Source organism: Triticum aestivum, chromosome 7D (assembly GCF_018294505.1).
Source record: "Triticum aestivum cultivar Chinese Spring chromosome 7D, IWGSC CS RefSeq v2.1, whole genome shotgun sequence".
Classification (NCBI taxonomy): domain Eukaryota; kingdom Viridiplantae; phylum Streptophyta; class Magnoliopsida; order Poales; family Poaceae; genus Triticum; species Triticum aestivum.
The window spans coordinates 625308859-625318234 of NC_057814.1; positions in this window are offsets into that span (position 1 = coordinate 625308859).

The following is a 9376-nucleotide window of genomic DNA, read 5'->3' on the forward strand; positions in this document are numbered from 1 at the left end:
GGCAAGAAACCTAAGCTATCATTTCTTAAAATTTGGGGTTGCGATGCTTATGTGAAAAAGTTTTAACATGATAAGCTCGAACCCAAATCGGAGAAGTGAGTCTTCATAGGAGACCCAAAAGAAACTATAGGGTACACCTTCTATCACATATCCGAAGGCAAGATCTTTCTTGATAAGAATGGATTCTTTCTAGAGAAGGAGTTTCTCTCGAAAGAAGTGAGTGGGAGGAAAGTAGAACTTGATGAGGTAATTGTACCGTCTCTCAATTTGGAAAGTATCTCATCAGAGAAATTTGTTCCCGTGATGCCTACACCAACTAGTGAGGAAGCTAATGGTAATGATCATGAAACTTTGGATCAAGTTACTACTGAACCTCGTAGGTCAACCAGAGCACGTACCGCACATGAGTGGTACGGTAATCCTCTTCTGGAAATCATGTTACTAGACCATGACGAACGTATGAACTATGAGGAAGCGATGATGAGCCCAGATTCCGCAAAATGATTTGAGGCCATGAAATATGAGATAGGATCCATGTATGAGAACAAAGTATGGACTTTGGTGGACTTGCCCGATGATCAGCAAACCATTGAGAATAAATGGATCTTCAAGAGGAAGACGGACGCTGATAGTAGTGTTACTATCTACAAAGCTCGAATTGTCGGTTTTCGACAAGTTCAAAGTGTTGACTACGATGAGTTTTTCTCACTCGTATCGATGCTTAAGTCTGTCCGAATCATGTTAGCAATTGCCGCATTTTATGAAATCTGGCAAATGGATGTCAAAATTGCATTCCTTAAATGGATTTCTTAAAGAAGAGTTGTATATGATGCGACCAAAAGGTTTTGTCGATCCTAAAGGTGCTAACAAAGTGTGCAAACTCCAGCGATCCATCTATGGACTGGTGCAAGCATCTCGGAGTTGGAATATACGCTTTGATGAGTTGATCAAAGCATATAGTTTTATACAGACTTGCGGCGAAGCCTGTATTTACAACAAAGTGAGTGGGAGCACTACAGCCTTTCTGATAAGTATATGTGAATGACATATTGTTGATCAGAAATGATGTAGAATTTTTTGGAAAGCATAAAGGAGTGTTTGAAAGGAGTTTTTTTAAAAGACCTCAGTGAAGCTACTTGCATATTGGGCATCAAGATCTATAAAGATAGATCAAGACGCTTGATAAGACTTTCGATGAGTACATACCTTGATTAGATTTTGAAGGAGTTCAAAATGGATCAGTCAATGAAGTAATTCTTGCCTAAGTTGTAAGGTATGAAGTTGAGTAAGACTCAAAACCCGACCATGGCAGAAGATAGAAAGAGAATGAAAGTCATTCCCTATGCCTCAGCCATAGGTTCTATGAAGTATGCCATGCTGTATACCGGACCTATTGTGTACCTTGCCATGAGTTTGGCAAAAAGGTACAATAGTGATCCAGGAGTAGATCACTAGACAACGGTCAAAATTATCCTTAAAGGACTAAGGAAATATTTTCTCGGTTATGGAGGTGATAAAGAGTTCGTCGTAAAGAGTTACGTCGATGCAAGCTTTGACACCGATCTGGATGACTCTGAGTCTCAGTCCAGATATATATATATATTGAAAGTGCGAGCAATTAGCTAGTGTAGCTCCGTGCAGAGCATTGTAGACATAGAAATTTGCAAAATACATACGGATCTGAATATGGCAGATCCGTTGACTAAATCTCTCTCACAAGCAAAACATGATCAGACCTAAGTACTCTTTTGGTATTAATCACATAGCGATGTGAACTAGATTATTGACTCTAGTAAACCCTTTGAGTGTTGGTCACATGGCGATGTGAACTATGGGTGTTAATCACATGGTGATTTGAACTATTCGTGTTAAATCACATGGCGATGTGAACTAGATTATTGACTCTAGTGCAAGTGGGAGACTGAAGGAAATATGCCCTAGAGGCAATCATAAAGTTTTATTTATATTTCCTTATATCATGATAAATTTTTATTATTCATGCTAGAATTGTATTAACCGGAAACTTAGTACATGTGTGAATACATAGACAAAACATAGTGTCCCTAGTATGCCTCTACTTGACTAGCTCGCTAATCAAGGATGGTTAAGTTTCCTGACCATGGACATGTGTTGTCATTTGATGAACGGGATCACATCATTAGAGAATGATGTGATGGACACGACCAATCCGTTAGCTTAGCATAATGATCGTTAAGTTTTATTGCTATTGCTTTCTTCATGACTTATACATATTCCTTTGACTATGAGATTATCCAACTCCCGAATACCAGAGGAACACCTTGTGTGATATCAAATGTCACAACGTAACTGGGTGATTATAAAGATGCTCTAAAGGTATCTCCAAAGGTGTTTGTTGGGTTGGCATAGATCGAGATTAGGATTTGTCACTCCGTGTATCGGAGAGGTATCTCTGGGCCCTCTCGGTAATGCACATCACTATAAGCCTTGCAAGCAATGTGACTAATGAGTTAGTTACGGGATGATGCATTACGGAACGAGTAAAGAGACTTGCCGGTAACGAGATTGAACTAGGTATGATGATTCCGATGATCGAATCTCGGGCATGTAACATACCGATGACAAAGGGAATAACGTATGTTCTTATGCGGTTTGACCGATAAAGATCTTCGTAGAATATGTAGGAGCCAATATGAGCATCCAAGTTCCGCTATTGGTTATTGACCGGAGATGTGTCTCGGTCATGTCTACATAGTTCTCGAACCCGTAGGGTCCGCACGCTTAACGTTCGATGACGATTTGTATTATGAGTTATGTGTTTTGGTGACAGAAGTTTGTTCGGAGTCCCGGATGAGATCACGGACATGACGAGGAGTCTCGAAATGGTCGAGAGGTAAATATTCATATATTGAAAGGTGGTATTCGGACATCGGAATGGTTCCGAGTGATTCGGGTATTTTTTCGAAGTACCGGGGAGTTACGGGAATTCGCCAGGGAAAGATATGGGCCTTATTGGGCCAAGAGTGGGGCAGACTAGCCCCTAAGGGGCTGGTGTGCCCCATGTAGGCCAAGATAAGGTGGGAGGAAAGGAAAGGAGAGGAGGAAAAGGAAAGTATGAAGTAGGATTCCTACTTCCTTCCCCTTCCCCCTCCTTCCTTTCCCCCTTGGCCGAACCAGGTTAGGAGCCCAAGTGGGATTCGGCCCCACTTGGGGCGCCCCTTGGTCTGTCCCCTCTCCCTCCCACCTATATATATGTGTGGGGGCGCCCTAGAACATACAACAGTTATTCTTAGCCATGTGCAGTGCCCCCTCCACAGTTTACCACCTCGGTCATATTGTCGTAGTGCTTAGGCGAAGCCTTGCATGGATCACATCATCAACACCGTAGACACTCCGTCGTGCTGACGGAACTCTCCCTCGTCATCAACTAGATCAAGAGCTCAAGGAACCTCATCGTGTTGAACGTGTGCTGAACATGGAGGTGCCGTACGTTCGGTACTTGGATCGGTTGGATCGTGAAGACGTTCGACTACATCAACTGCGTTACTAAACACTTTCGTTTCGGTCTACGAGGGTACATGGACACACTCTTCCCGTCTCGTTGCTATGCATCTCCTAGATAGATCTGGCGTGATCGTAGGAATTTTTTTGAATTACTACGTTCCCCAACAGTGAAGCCTAGGCAGACCTGGCCGTAAGCTAATAATATCAACGTGACCTTTCGGAAGCATGAGATGAGGCACACAATCCTTCGGGATTTTCTGTTGAAAAACATAGTAATAACATCGTAGTTAGCAATGTAGTTTAGCTTTAGAAGAATTTATGCAAAAGAGGCACGGATGTGGTAATAGTAAAAAATCTTACCATGCCATCTCCATAGATGTTACCGTAGTTCAACACGTGCACTAGTGGCACGTATTGACCATAATGTGCAGGAGTTTTATAATTGATATTGTAATTCTCAACATCAATAATAAATGAGATAAGATGATCTTTCTCCTGATAAGTTGATTTTGTGCCATCGGTGTAGTAGGTTTTGTCTACCATCTTCCGTACGTTATTTGAAGAATGAAAATAAGCTATCAATGGAAATAAGTTGTCAGCTATTTTGAAATAAACAATATCAATTACTTAATAACTATGTTTGAGAAACTCACATAGCGGTAGAATTGGAAGCATATCAACAAGGACCAAAATGTCCATATTATCTTGGTCGATGTCAGGATCACCAACACTACAGGAATCAGCTATTTTGCCGTCTGCCAAGGCGGACGGCAAAGGCATGAACGGCGGACGGCAAAAGGTTCCGGCAAAGTAGGCTACGGTAAACAGCTACTTTGCCGTCTGCTTCCTGGCGGCTGACGGCAAAGGCCCTTTGCCGTCTGCCGCGGACGGCAAAGAGAGCGGACGGCAATAATTGCGCTATCGGTCCGTTAAGTGGCTAACGGCAGGCCTTTGCCGTCCGCCGCTGACGGCAAACTTTCTAGTGCCTTTGCCGTCTGCCGCTGACGGCAAACTTTCTAGTGTCTTTGCCGTCCGCCGTATGATGTCATCTACACGTCACTACATGGCAGGCCTTTGCCGTCCGCCACTGACGGCAAAATCGTTTACTCTTTGCCGTCTGCGACTGTAGGCAAACTGACCAAATGGGTCAGCTCCCAGGAAGCACAGCTGGATGCCATGTGTCTTCTTTGCCGTCCGCGGCAGACGGCAAAGAGCCCGTTGCCGTCGGTGGCAGACGACAAAGAGCCTGCATATTGGGTCTTTTTTCTGTTTTTTATTAAATCCAACAATTTTCACAGAAAATATATATGACATATATAGATATATTTCACAAGGCAATTACAGAGCAAACATATAAGATATCCAACATGCATAGTTCCATCATACATAGTTCCATCACATAACTTCATCACATATGTTCCATCCAACTACCAAGTTCCATGCATAGTTCCATCCAACTACCAAGTTCCATGCATAATTCCAACGATACATGCATAGTTCAACGATACAAAAGAAACAGAGAAAGGGATAAGGAGCACTCCATCTATGCAAGCTTACGTCAAGTGAATGAAATCTGCAAAATGAAAAATAATAAAGTTAGAAATAGGTGACTAGAATAAGAAGACTAGAACAAGAAGAGTAGAACAAGAAGAAGACTAGAACAAGAAGAGTAGAACAAGAAGAGTATGTCATTTATGAGCTAACTTACGTGAAATGGATCATATATGAGCTAACTAAGTTGAAATGGGTCGTTTATGAGCTAGCTAAGGTGAAATGGATCATTTATGAGCTAACTTAGTTGAAATGGGTCGTTTATGAGCTAACTAAGGTCAAATGGATCGTTTTTGAGGTAACTAAGGTGAAATGGATCGTTTTTAGCTCACTTAGGTGAAATGGATCATTTATGAGCTAACTTAGTTGAAATGGATCGTTTTTGAGCTAACTTAGGTGAAATGGATCATTTATGAGCTAATTTAGTTGAAATGGATCTTTTTGAGCTAACTTAGGTGAAATGGATCATTTAAGAGCTAATTTAGGTGAAATGGATCGTTTTTTAGCTAACTTGGTGAAATGGATCGTTTATGAGCTAAATTAGTTGAAATGGATCGTTTATGAGATAACCTAGGTAAGATGTGTCATTTTGGAGTTAACCTAGGTGAAATGGGTCATTTTAAAGCTAACGTAGGTAAAATGGATCATTTAGGAGCTAATCTAGGTAAAATGGGTCATTTTTGAGCTAACTTGGATGAACTGGATCATTTATAAGCTAACCTAGGTAAAATGGGTCATTTTAGAGCTAACTTAGGTAAAATGGATCGTTTATGAGCTAACTAAGCTAATTATGCAATTTTTGACATAAGTAAGCTAAGTACAGATCGTTTTAGAGCTAACTTAGGTAAAATGGATGGTTTTGGAGGTCAGTAAGCTTATTAAGTCATTTTGGAGGAGAAGAAGCTAAGTCTAGGTCATTATGGTAAGCATTGGAGGAAATAAAGCTAAGTCTAGGTCTTTATGCATGTGTTAAGCAAAACACTAGATAAACTTACCAAGATCCAGGAGGTGTAGGAGCGGGCTGGCTCGTGTCGGTAGCTGGAGAAGGATCGTGCGATGCTTGTCTGGAGTTACGCTGCACCAAAGATCATTTCCAATGTCTTGTTAGCATGATGACACTCAAATGTTAAGACTAGCAAGTAATGTCCATTCAAATTAAACTCACCGTGGTCCCAGGAGCAATCACTGGCATCGGCGGAGCGGTCTGACCGGTCTTCTCGCACACAGACTGCACATTTGGTTTTGACGACTCAGTCATACTAGTTAGTAATGAGACAAACACTACATGAATGTTTTGGCTAATCTGCAGAAGAAACTTACCACAAGGAGCTCGTACATGGCCCTTGCCTGCATGTCATTCCGTGCCCTCTCCTCCTCCATCATCTTTGTCGTCCTCTCCTCCAACTCCCGCTGCCTCTCCGCCGCCTCCGCCAGAAGTTTCTCCGTTCTATCTCTCTCACTCTGTATAGCAGCCTGCAACACCACTCACATGACCATTTGTAATCATTGATGGAAGCGCACACAATGTAATGGAGAAAGATAACTGAGTACGTATCACTAACCTTGATGGCGAGTTGCACTGGCCGTTCACGAGGCCTTATCTCAGGAGCGGAGCTCGACTGGCGCGCCTTGATCTCCGGGAGAGTGCTAGGACAACGGATAAGTCCATCTCCAATGGCTATGGAGCCATGGGACCTCCCGCCACCAGATATCATCACCAGCTCTGGATCAATGGGACCCTGGCTCGGGTTAAAGTCCTCCCCTTTCCTCGCCTTCCCCTCATCTCTATATCTCACGAGCTTGTTGTGGGAGGAGATGTTGGTGAAGTTGTTTGCATCATCGAGGTCAGACTGAGAGAAAGCCTTGACTTTCTTGAAAGAGGCAGTGTGGGCCATGGCATACAGGTCGTACACCTCTGGCACCTTATCCACCTTATTGTGGCGTGCCTGAAAGAGAGAAACAATGTAAATTAGTAATTAAAGGGCTCAAGCTAGCATGATGAATGAATTGCATGAATCATGAAGCAAACCACATACCCAGTTGCGCCCGAACTGATATAAGTTGGAGCTGCCTTGATGGTGTGGCACACCTTCCATTTGGGCACGTTTGTCCTTGGCCTCGTTGTGGAGGGCTAGCCATTCTTTTGAGCACCACTCATCGACCAACACCTCCCAACAATCCATCCGATCCGCACACCATCTCGGAGGCGCCTAAGTTAGCAAATAGAAACTTGAGCGCTACGGCTAAGAATTACTAAATGAAGGAACTTAAGTAGAAGGCCTTAAGAATTACCTTCATGTACTGCTCCTTACTCAGGAACTTATCGCGGCACGCCGGCTTGGTCTTCTTGATACCACGCAAGGCGTAGTAGTCTCGAACAGCCTGCACCCGAGCCTCGTGCCGTAAGTTCTGGAGTAGGCGCTTGCAGACGTTCTCGATAACATGTGCCGCGTCCTCCTCGTATCCCTCCTCACACCTGTAGAATGTCTGCAATCAAATGAGACAATATTGATTAGTACAATTAATAACTAGCTAGTTGAAGATTTTTAAATGTGTAAAGGAGAAATTACCCAGAACTTTCTGATCACCATGTCTGCCCTCGTGTCGCACACGACACCGTCGATAATCTCATCCGGCGGGGCCGGGGCAGCCACGTAGTGCTCCCAGCTCAATCCAAGCTCTGGAAGCCGACCCTCACCAGGCAACGTGACAAACCCCGGGAAGTTTTGCCGGCAAAGAACTCCAAGGACGGAGTTGGGCCGGCGGACACTATGATGGTGGTCCCAACCCCTGCAGCATGACAAGGCCAACGCATTAGTTATTTGAAGAAACGTGAATGCAGAAGGTACAAAAATATTAAATGCACTTACGTACCTCTCCCCATCAGGGAAAATCAACCACCTCTGCTCGCGGGTCGCCGGCACGGACGGGAGCCGTGTAGCACCACGCTGGTAGACGGTGCCCCCCTCCTCCTCAAGATCAGTCGGCTCCCCGCCATCATCAGCATGGCCACTCGGCTCCTCGGGCTGATCCGGCCAGGTACCCCATCCGGACGTGTGCTCCTCCGGGGTCTCGTGGGCCGAACTCTCGTGGGCCGAAGGCCAGTCGACCCGAGGCTCGTGGGCCCAAGACCCGTGGACCGGAGGCTCGTGGACCGGAGTCCGTGTAGCCTCCTCCTCGGACGAGTCCACCCTAGCAGTCACGTGCTCGGGTGAAACAGCTGGGGGTGGCGGCGAGGAAGGCGCCGTAGCAGTCACCCTACCTCCTCTCCCGCGACCACGTGCCCCACCTCCTCTCTTCCTACCTCGTCCCCTGCTGGGCACCGCGGTCGACGAAGAAGGGCCCGGCGGTGTGGCCATACTGTCCAGCAACGCTCGGCGGAGAGGTGCGTCTGGAATGGAAGACCTCAGACCACGCGCCGACGAAGAAGGGGCCTTGGCGCGCTCCCGACCAGCGCCCACCATCTTTCAACACCTGCCATGACAAACAGTAAACGAAATTAGTACAACATAAAAAAAGACCGACATGAATAATAATATGTGTATCACTTAAGTGTATCATCATCAAGTACAACATAAAAAAATTTAATACCTGACACTACTAATAATCTCGATCAGTATCATCAATAAATGCATAATCATCATCATCACTATAATCAATGACGGGCTCATAGGGTTCAGTGGCATCAACATGTGGAAGGCCACCTTGACGTAATCGGTCAAGCAATGACAGGTCATCCGCAGCAGTAACCTCTTCTTGTTCCGGCTCTTCTTGTTCCTCCTCTGGGGTGATGTCGGATTCACTGTCGCTGTCTACTTCAATGTTTTGGGGTGAAGTATAGCGGTTCTTGAAACGCTTTTTGGAAAGACGTGTCTCTTGGAAGAATTCTCCTTCATATGTGTCTGGGTTAATGTGAGGTTCATAATCCTCTTCCTTTGGGGGAGATAGTCTAGCACGTGGCGGCACTTCATAAACGACATCCCAACCTTTCAGATTTGGATTAGTTTGGCAGGCCCACGGTAGATAGAATACTTGGGTCGCCTGTTGAGCCGTAATATAGACATCAGGAACATCTAAATGGGTGCTTTGGTTGATTTCAACTAGCCCTATATGTTCATGAGTCCTTCTAGTCTCCTTCGGCTGAAACCAATAACATTTGAAGACTACGACATTCGGTGGGTTTTCACCATAGAATAGAAGTTCATAAATTGCTTCAACTCTCCCATAATACTCGGTACCTCCTTCGCCGATAGCAGATACACAACAATTTGTAGACTTTCGGTCGGCCATAGATAGCTCTTTGCCATAGGTACGAAAGCGATACCCGTTGATGTCGTATTTG